Source organism: Natator depressus, chromosome 1 (genome assembly GCF_965152275.1).
Source record: "Natator depressus isolate rNatDep1 chromosome 1, rNatDep2.hap1, whole genome shotgun sequence".
Lineage (NCBI taxonomy): Eukaryota > Metazoa > Chordata > Testudines > Cheloniidae > Natator > Natator depressus.
The window spans coordinates 158,675,461-158,688,696 of record NC_134234.1 but is presented as its reverse complement, the minus strand read 5'-3'; the positions used below and the strand labels follow the sequence as shown (position 1 = coordinate 158,688,696).

The window sequence follows — 13,236 nt, the reverse complement described above, 5'->3', positions numbered from 1 at the left end:
AATCTGTAGTCAAGAATGCAGTCTATATTATAAGGCAGATTCAGATATATGATATATGAACAATGCAAACCTGTGTGCTTTGTAACTGTTAATTTTGTCATCTCTTAAATGCCTTTCACATTTTAAAGTGACAAAACAAGCAGTATTCTGCAGTGGAAGTGCTGCTGGGCCCCAAGGCAGAAGGCTAGGGGAGGGGATGTTAGAAATCCATGACAGCACAGCTCTACTGAATCTTTGTGGAATGGGGCTGGAAAATGACAGGAATAGTAGGAGGCACAGAGCCTGTATGCATATAGTCCTGTACTTTTAGCTACAGGAAAAGAACACATACAGAGGCCTGGAAACTCTGCACGTCTGTACTGGGGAAATTCCTTCTAATTCTTCTGTAGAAGAGGCAGGATTTGCTTCCTGTGTGAAGATAAGTGTGGAGGTTCACCTCCCAAATTCTACAGATCTTGGGGGATCTGCAGGATTTCATGTCTGAAGCCTCTGCTACTTCCAATGGAAGAATTAGGGTGAAATCCTGGCCCCTTCAAGTCAGTGGGGAAATACCCATCACTTCCATGGGATCAGGTTTTCATCCACAGAAAACACATGCAAAGTTTCCAAACCCCTTCATCCTGGGTTATTTTGAACTAGGGAAGCACAGGGACCCTTTGGTATATTTTTTATTTAAAACCAACTGAAAATGTTGAATATGGACAGAACCTGTAACAGGGTGGCTTACCTCTGGGCTGGAGAGCCTAGAGCTAACCAGTCCTGATTACAAGATGAGCCAAACCTGGGCTGATAAGGTGATTCCCCATATATAAAAAACAGGACGTTACAGTAAAAAGGGGGGGGGGGTAGAGTTTAGAAGATTTCAGGGAGCAAGAAGGCCCCTGAGTGACAAGGAAAAAGCTGGAGTGAGTGGGAGAAAGCTCTCCAGGCAGGGAAGCTTGGGAGTGACTGCAAAGGCCAGCTGAGCTGAAAACTGTTAATTTCTGCTTTGTTATTTTGGGTTAATCAGGAAAGAGGCACTGAGCTGGGCTTAAGACCTAGAGGACCGGAGCGTACCAAAGGCCTTAACAAAGTGGGCCAAGAGGGGATTTGTTTGAATGGTGTGTGGACGGTGAGTTCTTAAAGGGCCCTGAGGAGGGGGGAAAACAGAGGGAGGGTGCTGTAGAATGACTTCTAGCTGTGAGTGGGTGTGGATGATTGCCGACTCTGTTACAGAACATTTAAACACTTCTGTCTTTTGATAGGGCTACTGCTTTGAGAGTGGATAACGTGACTGACAAGTCCACATTTGCGGTTGAAGTGAAATATATGAATGGGTTTGAATTGTCACAGGCCAGCAAGGATTCTTAGGCTCCCCACTTGCCACTTTTAAAACAGACCAGTGCTCAGAAATGTTCAACCATGTATTTAGGAGTAAGTAGCCTTTTGTGAATCCATCTCTCTCTTTAACCTGGTTGCTGATTCCATGACAGATTGTGAAATAGGGGCCAGATCCAACTTCTACTGAAATCAATGGAAAGTCTCATTTGGGGCAGATCGTCAGTTGGTGTTAATCGGCATAGCTCCATTGACTTCAGTGGGTGCTGGCTTAGGCCCCAGATGCACAGAAGCAGTGAACATTTTATTCTCACTTGAATATCAGCATTACCACTTCAGGGTTTTGGTTGCCAGTGATTACATCATTTTCTCAAAGACCATAAACACTCATGGCTTACGTCACTGTGGTTCCAAACTCATTTTTAGCTTAGACCGCTCACTTTGCATATTCTAAGTGTAACCTTCAGTGAATGATTACAAGAGTCTTAATACAAATCTCACAAATTTACTTGCAACGCCTATATTAGAACTTTCACTGGGAATCTAGGATGATTGAAACTTATGATTCATTTTACCATTAACATACAGACTTAAGGGAAATGGGAGTCACACTCCCCCCAATGTTGAAATGATCCAAACAGGAATCCCCTTCCCAGTGAGTTCAAATAGCTTCTTTCAATATTTCTCTTAAGTGCAATATGGTCTGATGCCATATATTCATTACAAATATCACACACAATTTGTTCAGTTTTGAAGTGGATGCTGAAATACAGCAAAGCAACCCTCTCTCCCACTCACATTTCAGCTTTCCAAGAGAAGTGCCAGAGCAAGTATGTTATTTTAGTAAGAGTTTAAAGGGCACTTATGGGCAGAAAACTGTGTAAAAATGGCACCTTTTACTCAACAGATCTGTTCCCTGTGAGTTTTCTGAGTCATGTCTGCTTACTTCAGGGACTGAAATAGATTTTTCACTACTTTTCAGTCCTCTTTAGTCCTGCAGAACCACCACAGCAATGAGAGACTTAGTGGGATTCTAATCTGGCTAACACCTCATCAAGAAATTTGTTCACCAAATTCTAGTTGCAGAATCTTTACCACTGGTATTGTTGCACAAGCCAGAAGGAATAGTGCTCAGCATCTAGATTAAGTTTGTAAGGCTGGCAGTTAAACCCTTTTCCCCAGTAAACTGCCATGGAACTCACTGAAAGCCAACAAACCATGGAACATCCCTACCCCCCGCTATGCTAGCTCTTACAGAGTTACTTTTCAAAATATAACCGCAACTTCAGAGCTGCACCTAGTTGCTCAGCCAACACTTTGAGAAGTCACATGATAAGATACCACTCATTGAGTAAAAACAACTCTATGCAGAGGGCCAGCACAAAGCTTATATGCTGCTTTAGCCCTGCTTTGAGAGTGCAAGTGGGGCTTGAGAGATTTAAGTGGCTCAGAGGCCTTCTGCTGGCCCTCTGCACCATAGAGTGGATGAAATTCACTCAATGTTTAAAATGTCAAACACACTTGAACACCTCTTTAAAAAAAAAAAACAAAAAACACACAAATTGACATTTCAAAGCTATCTTAGTTCTGTCATCAGCAGAATGGAATCTCAGTAAAGTACAGTATATGTCTGTCTTGTTTCAAAACTAACTTAACACTGAAACATTTTATGGCTAAAACATTCACATTTTTGACTGAATTTAAAATACATATCACACCAGAAAGCATAAAATAGCTTTTCCTTTTCTTGGTGAAAGTACTATAGAATAAGGGTGGATTTAGCATCTGTTTGACTGGCAAAGGTTATTGCTGTTTTGGTAGTCTATATGCATTTTTAAGCAGTGATCAGCTCCCAAGCCATACTGCATTGTGTATCTGTAGAAACAAGACTATTATAGTACATGCTATTAAAAACATAATCTGCTAACTTTAAAGCAATTTTATTATTCATTTTAAAATATGAAGTTAGCATTCTGTTCAATTGATTTCCTTACAGTCAGATGATTTTTGTTCAATCTCTCTGAAATCAGCTGCTAGTGTTCTAAGGCCGGATCCAAAATCTATTTAAGTCAATCAAAGTCTTTCCATTGACTTCACTGGGCTTTGGATCAGTCCCTAAGGGTGCAATTCTCATTTCAGTAAAACTGCTATTGAGTCAGTGAGGGATTTACCTGAATAAGACAACAGAATCAAAATCTTAAATTCTGATTTAGCAAATCACTTCAGCATGTGCTTAAACTCAAGCACATGCCCAAGTGCTGTGCTGAATTGGGGCTTTAGTGATATTTATTTAGATCTGTTCCTCATAGTTTCAGGATGCTGACATACATATTGGTGGCAGATGATTTAGCTTGTGTTGTTTGTAAGAGATGCCGAGTATCGTGTGGATGGTTGGCTGTAAAAATACTAGATAACTTGTAAATGGAAAGAAAGTTATTGAACCATATTCTCTGAATTTCACTCTAGGCAAACCTAATGAAATCAGTATGTGCATGGGGTGTAAATCAGAGCAGAAGTGGGCACTTGATTTTTTACATCAATTGTTTCTGTTAATGTCTACTTTTAATGCCACTGGAACAAATGTATTCTAAGAAAACCTATAAACTTTTGAACAGTCAACTACATTCAGAGCAGCAACTGTGACAGTAAAAGTTTCTTTTGAAAACTCATGGCTTAATTTTATCATACCTATTTTACATGGGGTTCGACCAAAAAAAAAAAAATCTGATTCTTTCTAAAGCAGACTTTGAAGTCCAGTCCCGCTATATGTTGTAATGAAATATATCATGTTACTTTTGAAGTAATGCCATAAATCCTCAGTAGCTAATTTCTGTATTCTATAGAGAATAGTCCATTTCATAAACTGAATTTTAAATCAAAATTTAAATCTATTAGGGAGTTTATCCAGAACTGACCACGCTTCCTTAGAAAACTGAAATTAGCTTAGAAGCCTTTGCTTCTGCATATCCAGTCATTTCTTTCCTTATACAGACCATTTTAATTTTCTAAATAATACTGGAAAGTATAAAACTGTGCTGTATTGTGCTGTGCTTTTAAGTAGAGCTTAACTTTTTTAAGCATTTCACTGTACAGTTCAAGAAACTTATGTGACGTTCATGCATAAATTCTATTGTGTTAAGATAATCATTTATTGACTGAATACACTGAAACTGTTGAATGAAAGAAAATAGTTTTAAAAAACAGTTTGATCAAAACATATCCCGCATACTAAATATATCTACTTTTAATCAGCAAAAACAAATTAGCCAACATACAGCACTACCGCTAATCACAACACTTTCCTAGCTTTGCTAAAGTTTGTAATCTGCATAATTTAGAAGATACGAATATGTATAGCAAGTAGCACAACAGGGCCCTGATCCTCACCGAGGACTCTCAGCAGTACCACGTAATATAAACATGAAAAATAATTCAATCTGACAATTGTCACAGACTTAATAGTGCAGGCAAACAGGCTGAACATAGCTGCTACAGAAAAGAAGACAGGCAAGACCATATTAATTGACATTGCCATGCCAGCAGACAGAAACAGAAAGAGAAGATAGCAAAGTATGGAGAACTCTGCCACGAAGGGGAATGTTTATGGAAAACTAGAACAAAGACAACCCCAGCGATTACTGGAGCACTTGGAGCAATCCCTATGGGGCAGCTCAAGAACATGTTAGGAGTGCAAGACATCATGATCAGTGACTTCCAGAAGACATTCGTGCTCTTGGGCACTGTGAGAATTTTAAGGGAACTCAAAGAAGACTGAGTGCATTTGAGCACCTAAAATGCTGGATTTCTGTGGACAGTTTAACAAAACTCCAGACTGCCCAATCCTACAGAGTCAGTTTGTGGACAGGGTTGATTGGTGACTCATGGTGGTAGCTTTCCCCCTTTTATGCTTAAAGATCTTGTATGTTCTGAAGGCTGTTTTTTTTTTTTTAAATCCCCATGATGCAATACTGAGGAACAACAACAACATTTTGCTAATTACACAAAGCCTTAGAACAAATGGCAGTTATGGCCAATTCATGGTGTTTAGTGCGTAGCTTGAAGTAAAAGACATTTGTGCAAGGGATCTATGCTTGGGCCTGACAGGGAATAGAATCTTACTCCTCACCAGCCTGGTCAGGACTGCTATTACCTGTGGGGTGGGAGGGTACCAGAGCCTGAGTCCAGAAGTCTACACAGCAGTGAAACAGCCCCACAGCCTGAGCCCAAGTCAGCTGGCCTGGGCCTGCCAAGGTGCCGCTGCTGTTACAGCCCAGCCCATTTGCTATAGCTGTGGCTGTAACCTGCTATGTCCCCTTGCTGTAAATGAGGTTGTGGTATTATTCTCTGATGCACTGGCCATGCTCTGCTTCCACTCTGCTGTCCCACCCACAAACTCTTGCCCCCTGCTCTCAAGTAGAGGTCACCTATTAAGCCATTGCAAAGCCCTCTGAACAGCCTATCCAGTACCTGGCTCCTTGTGAAGTGATAATACATCTGCACTCCATTTTGAACCTTCTGCAGAATCTGCTTTTTACTCCAAAATTTTCAGAATTGGGTTTAATCCATATTTAGCATCTCTGGAAACCAAGCCCCTCATCTGAGAGCCTAAACATGAATTTAGCTACCTAACTTTAGGCACCTATGGTTGAAAATTCTGGGTTAAATGTCAGATCCTGAAAAAGGTCCCAAAATGCAGTGAAAATCAGTGAAGGGAAATCATGTTTATCTTTAGGCCCGCCCTTTTTTAAAAGGTAACCATTTTAATTATTTTAACAATACTACACAATGTCAGAATATATGAGTAATCTACTGGTTGTTATATTAAAGGCACAAATACAAGCATGTCACCAATAGATGGATAGTTAAGAAATTGGAAGACATGACAGTGAAAGAATACTTTAACAGCCACCCAAACGCCATGATGATGGGCTCCTAATGGATTAGATCCTCTGTTTTAAAACATCCTTAACTCAAAAATAAAGTCCCAGTTCTGCAACGGCATACACACACAAGTAACCTCACACATGACTCCAGGTCACATGGAGTTCAATGGGGCTACTCCTGTGTGTAGTAAGTAGTTACAAGCTTGTGGCCTTAGTTTAAAACTACTCTCCATCAAGGCATACTTATGACTCTTTGTGTATTGTACCTCAAGATAAAATGAAAACATATGGTTATTGTCTTCTGTTTGATAATGCAGCATATAAATATTAATTTTCTTATATAACAAAAATAACTAGCGATTTTGTTCTTTTTGTCTTGGAGAAAGTTTTTCTTATTGGAATGAAGTTGTGCCAAGAAGGGATTTCATCTGATGCAAGCAGCATGCAAGAACAATCTATTTCTCCTAACAAATTTCTAAATTAAAAAGCACTAACAGAGTGTAGTTGCAATGTAACTTTGAGAAAAAAAATCTTTAGGCCACAATCTCCTACTCTATACAGGTAAAATAGTTGTTGAATTTAGTGGGAGTTTTGCCTGCATTAGATATATGGGAATCAGACCTTTAGTGAATCCATTCGTGTTTATTCTAGATCAAATATCACTTTAGTTCTCCAGTCAACATAAAAAATGTCTGACTCAGATATTTTATTTTTCATACACACATCTATGTTAATCAGCCGTATGCATGCATGTTCTGTATCTAAAGAAGTGTATACCCTTTAGTTTTCATTCTTAAATTACTGTTTCCTATACTCAATCAAGTCCAACAGATTATACACACACCACTATCTATAAATAAAAGAGGTTAAAATGCAGGTTAAATATAACAGATATGTCCACAGCTCCATATTTAGACATACCCTTTAATTTTTTTTTCTATTGCCTATTTTTTACTTACATTTAAATTTAGCAAAGTAATTTTAGACTGCCAGCTTTCTACCTACACTAGTCTTACTATGCTACCAAGTAAGCATATTAAATTTTGCCCTCCTACTTCATCATCTTGCAGAATGCCAAATTAAACGTGAACCCGTAGAGCTCAAACCTGAATTCTATATTCAGACAAAATTCTCAGAGATGTTTGACGTCAGTGGGAGCTTTGCCTGAGTAAGAAGTGCAGGACCAAGTCCATAAGAGGAAAAAAAATACTCTGTTGGTTGTGAAAGTGAATAGTTGCAGGCTATAATGAAAACCAGAGTAAGACATTATCGCATGAAAGGTAATTTTTTTCAACCTATGGATGAACATTATATTGAAAGCGTCTTGCTAAAATGTATTTTATGAACAAAATCTCCTTAAATTAACAGATGGGAAAGTTGCAAATATAAAATATAGACTAAAAGAGCAACTGCGTGTTAGAAAAATGCACGGTGCAGCATTAGTTATGCAGGGCTTGATCTTGCACCAATGACCTCAATGGAAGCTGTATCAGGCTCACAGGACCCTTTCTTGCAAACACTTCATGTAAACAACTTCTGTCTGGAGTAGGGTCCCATTGACTTCCACATAACTATTTGCATGATTAAAGGAAGTAAGGCATAACCCTACATTTGCCTTTTCCAGAAAAATGTATTTACCGCGAAAATAACCAGTTCCACGGTAATTAAAACATTTCTAAAAGTTGTTGTCAATTAAAAGGTCCTTTTCGGTCTCACTGCATTAAAAGACTCTGCTAACCCATTCTGTTAAGTTCTCCAGTATTTAAGAATTGCACACACAAGTAAAAGGAGGGGAAAGAAATGTAACATTTTGGTATGCCCAGATACCATCATGACTGCAAAAGATTTTGGAGTTCTTTAGCCCTAACTGAGTGCATATAACTAGGAAAGAGATGAAACAATGCTTTGCTGAGGGCCTGGACATGACTGACAGTGCATCATTAATGAACTACTCTGGTGAGAGACAACCAATCAAATTAGCCTTACATCTAGGTAGGGGAGAGTTGGCATTTTGCGTGAAGTGCAATAGAAAGGGTTTTGCCTCATCAGTGGTTAGTTATTTTGCTCATGCGATGTTGTTGGATCACAGATTGTTATCGAAAGATTTTATATTTGTTTACACACGAGCATAGTGCACACACAAAATACATTTTCCATATAACAGCAGATAGCAAAGTCACATCAGTGCCTCGTGTCATAATACCAATAAGCAACCATGATTTTAGATTTGGAAATTAAATTGGCATTTCAGATAGAAAAAATTTAACCTGATAACATACAAATAACAAATTTGCAACAACAAAGTCCATCTTGAAATTTGTGACAACCTGCATTTTGCTCTCATGGCTTATTTCACTTAAATCCCCCTGTGGAATTAAAGTCTTGTATTGTTTAAGAGTATGACACAGAATTCAAAGCAAACTTCGTTAAAAGTATTTCAAAGAAGAGAAATAAAAGGGATGGGAAGACACTACTACAAAAGTATAAGGAGAAAGATGTGTCTAATATATAAGACACATAGTTAAAATATGTATTTGGGGACTAAAGACTGCCCAACATATAATCAAAACTGAGTAACATTTTAGCAGCACTAAAATCCTAAGGTAGAAACACACTAAACACATCTAGAACTTACACTGACAGATCATTTATAAAATTCTTGTAACATGTAACTCTATCCAGTACTATATGATTTGTTTAACCTTTGGGAATAAATTGGTGGAAGGTGGGGGTGGATGCTATTCAAAACTAAATCCTGAAATGCTTTTTGAGTTGAGGATTTTTTTCCTGCAAAGATTTGTACAGATTTGTAGCAAGTTAGCCAGTGTTTGTGCGCGTGTGTGTGTTTGAAACAGTAATATAAGGCCTGAATTATAACTTAATTTACAATATCCCTATATTTAAAAAAAAGTCTTCTTTTAAGAATTGGATAAGATATTCAACACCAAAATATCTTTGTATCAAATCACTTTAATGGTGTATTGGTTTGATTTGCCTTTTCTTATTTATTTTAATTAAGAACCTGTCAAACACTCAATTTAAAGTCCCTTCCCTCCCCAGTTAATCAGAATGTATTTATCAGGTATGAGTTCAATAGTACCTAAGCTAATGTAATTAAAGTTTTGATTTCTTGTCTTAGCCAGAAGCAGTCTGTTCAGTCTGCTCCATTTGCTTGAATGAAACTATGCAAGTGGATAAAGGGTTAAAACTAAGGAATGTGACAGTTCTCCATGTGCAGTCCATAGACCTAAGTATCCCACTTTCCCTAGTGAACTCAAAATTACATGGACAGAATGTAAACTACAAACTATTACTCCAACACTTATATACAGTAGGATTAGAATTTTGACTAAGAAGTAAAAGTTTACTTGCTGTTCTGTAGATTCATAGTAAATACAGTCATGAATGGAAGTCTATGCTAATTTTATCTTGCCGTTTTAGTTTTATAACTATGATTATTTATATTCAAATAGGGCTAGGAAGTCATCTGATCACTAAATATATTTATATCAGTGCACTTCATCTAAAATGTACTACAACCAGTTTTGACTCTCACTAGATAATCTCAGTTTAATTAAAGGTTTAGGAAAATAGATCTAAAACACCCTTTAACTTTTTGCAAGAGCTGTACAACTTAAAAGGTACCATTGATACCACTTAATTGAATCATGGAGTGTAGGAGGACAGAAAAATATTGGCGCTGCTATTATAAAAAGGAACAAAATATGGGAAAATCATAGGGAAATAGCCACAAAGCCAGCAGCCAGGCAGGAAATAAAGTGTATGAAGAAATTAAAACTAAAGGAAGTTTAAAAGGATAAGTGTGGGAGAGCGGACATAAAGACATAATTCTCCTGCTACCATTCAGTATATCTAATGATCAAACCAAAAATAATAAGCACTTAGAAGTTGATATATTCAAAGTATAGAAGTGCTTGAAAAGGTAAAACTGGGGGATTACTGAGAAATATCAGTAATAAACACGCAACTCGGAAGGCACAAAACTTCTCTTGCAACTGTTCCACGTACAAGCTAGCCAAGGTGATGATGGCGAATATTTCACAGCTGTGTGCTGTGTGTTATACACACATGCATGGGCTGCATAGAAACTCCCTCCGAAGGCTGTCTTTCAGCCATTCAGCCAAAACCAAGGCAGCACCTTAATTCAACCCTTATTGCCGGGCAAACACCACCGAGCACACGTCCCAGGTTTCCGCTGCCCTACGGAAGGCTCCACATATTTTACCAATAAGCAGGGAATCTAGCCCCATGACCTTACTGGTGGCAGCACGATGTTAGCGGATCCTTAACCTCTTCTGGGATATCTCCCTCCACCCACACCCACCTGGGGAAGTAACGTTACCCACATTACACACACCCCCAGCCCAGAGGCAGGAAACTTCCCCTGGGGAGCCTGTCGCCCTGCTCGCAACCAGCCCAGCCTCCTGGAGCAGCAGCTGGCCCCGCGCTTTGCCGCCAGCCTGCGCCCACAGCCGCCAGCGCCCGCACAGCCGCCCCCTGTGAACCCGGCGCGGGGCTGGGCGGACACGAGCCAGGCGGCGGCCAGGCTGAGCCGCCGCTTGTCCCCGCGGAAGTGCAAGCAGGGAGTGCGCCCTGCTGCCAGCGCTCCCGGCCCCGCCGTGCCGCCCCGGGGGGCATCTCCAGCCTGCCAGCGGGCTGAGCCAGCCCCTCGGGCGCTCCCCGGGAGGCAGGGGAACTGCGCCCTGCTCCCTGTCAAACTTTTCCTCCCGCCCCGCCCCACCCCTGTCCCAGCTGCTGCCGCTGCCGGGGCGGGGGCGCCGAGGCCGCGTCCCGTGCAATCCCCCCTCCCCCGAAAAGCCGCCCGAGCGGGAAGGAGAAGGGACTTACCGGGAGAGGCCGGGCACGGGGCGAGTCCGGGGCTGAGGGTGAAGCCAGTGGCCGCCGCCGCCGCCAGCGTGTGAGTGAGTGAGCGAGTGCACGGGGGAGCCGCAGGCTGCACTGACTCACTTCACTCGGAATGGGCTCGGCCCAGAGCGCGGGCCCCGGGCTCAGCGAGCCTCTCTCCTGCTCCAATCATGGAGCAGGGCCACTGCCCAGGCTCTCCCCAGCTCCCTCCGCGCGGGGGGACCTGCCCCGCCGCGGCCAGCCCCGGGCGCTCCGAGCCCACGGCACGCGGCCGCGGCGGGTGGGCACGGACCCAGCAGATGGGGGATGGGGGGGGGGGTGAGAGACCTGACGGGCTCGAATGAGCGGGCTCGGGGAGTCCCCTCCAGCCGGGCAGCCGGGTGCTCGGAAGGAAGGGAGGGAGAGGAACGAAACCTGAAAACTGGCCAGACTGGGCTGGAGGAGAGAACCCAGGCGTCCGGGGTATTTCCCCCGGAACACCGAACTTTACAAGGCATGGCTGTCTGCAAAGACTGCCCTGAGATTAAAGACTGCGCCCCGACCCGGGGGAAAGCCAACGTTAAAGTGTAAAAAACAGATACCTCGATTCAGTGCAAGACAAGTGAGGGGTGGGATGCAGGGCAACTATTTAAGCCCGACGCCCTTAACCGGCCATAATATTGTTCCGCTTCTGTAGAGACGGGAGGGGAGCGTGAAGGCACTGACGGGGGGTGTGATGTTAAAGTTGAGGCAGCGAAGGGAACGCAGGCACAGCTATGGTAAGGACAGATAATTCATTGCAAAACCCGAGAAGAACGCATCAGCAATGGAAAGGATGAAAAAAACACCAGGGCAAAAAGACAAGGGGTGAAGTGAGAGCCATCAAACCACGTGAGGGTCTCCTCAGTGTCATTTAGATTCTAACCTGCCCCCACCCCCCCACCACCACCCACCTCCCCCCCCACCACAAAACAAAAAAGAATTTTAAAATTCAAAAGGGTCCTTACCGAGGTGTCTTTTCTCCCTTATCTCCGTGCTGAAACTGCATTTTCCCTACTTTATCTTGCGCAATGTTCCTGCCGTTCATTTCATGTTGCTCTCACTCGTGTTCCGAAAGTCACCTCTCCTGCACTTTCCCAGCTAGGTACCCCAGCTGACAGTCGGAATCGAGAGCAAAGCATGCAAAGAAGAAAATCGAGTACTCCTTTAATGATCATAACAATAATCATAATTAAAGGTGTCTCGGTTTTTAAAGCAGGGCTACATAATGTATTAATTGCTTACTATTAACGTGCAGTTTTATGGAGCAGCGCACACAGAAGTCTGATTGTGAGTGAGGCGTGTTTTCAATGAAAGTGGAGTTATTTTAGCTGCAGACATGTTTACATTTCTGTGGTTTAGTCTATAACTTTCTCTTTTTCTTGCTTCAGAATTCTGTTCTATAAAGCAAAGCCCTTAGCTCCCAGACATTCCAAAAAGTCTGCCAAAATAATGGGGGGGAACCCACACAGAGAGACCCCCAAGTCTGGGTCAGGCTCAGGGCTGGATATGGGCAGAGCTAGTATACCCCCTCCCCACTCTCTCTCTCTCCAGTTAAAAAGCCTTCAGGGCTCCATTTCCTGTTTTTAAGGAAAAAATAAAGTGGGTCTAGTACTGATTTTAGATACTACCTAGACCAGATCTTATAGGTTCTGAGGACCTTTAACTCTGTAGATGCCAGAGGGTACTTGGCAATGCATGAATCTAGATGTCTCACAAGTGTCCTTCCCACTAAGACTAGTCATATGAGTGAGGTCAGTTTTAGCACATCATAGATTTTTGAATTAAACAAAAGGTGGGACAGGACAGGACACATCTATCCCAGACCTGATTCACTTTAATCAATTTATGGAGATCAGATAATGCATCTTTGTTGGTAGCTTGAATGCAAAATAAAATGTTGGATTAGGCCTATCTGTCAGTAAGAAGTGTTATTTAATTGGCCCTTCCTTTCTATTAAACACTATTAGTGCTACAGATAGTTAAGTGTCGACTGAGTGGCTTTACTGAGTTATAACAAGAACACATGGGGCTTTGGGGCATTACATTCACCACTTTCAAGAAAAGCAAAAAATAGCAACTGGTTAACATTTAGGACCACACACTGGTGAATACAGGAACAGATGAGGGT

General features: G+C 41.7%; 1 protein-coding gene across 3 annotated transcripts in view; it reads right to left on the bottom strand.

The window, feature by feature from the left end:
• ERG (ETS transcription factor ERG) overlaps positions 1-12,364 on the bottom strand; it is a 201,814-nt gene extending 189,450 nt beyond the window's left edge. Inside the window, exon 1 of one of the 3 annotated variants that reach the window (XM_074969955.1) lies at positions 12,074-12,364. The gene's annotated coding sequence lies outside the window, so the exon portion shown is untranslated. Of the gene's footprint in view, positions 1-11,069; positions 11,158-12,073 lie in introns of those variants that run through there. The other 2 variants (XM_074969971.1, XM_074969948.1) reach the window with 2 other exon arrangements.
• Positions 12,365-13,236: the final 872 nt, after the last annotated feature.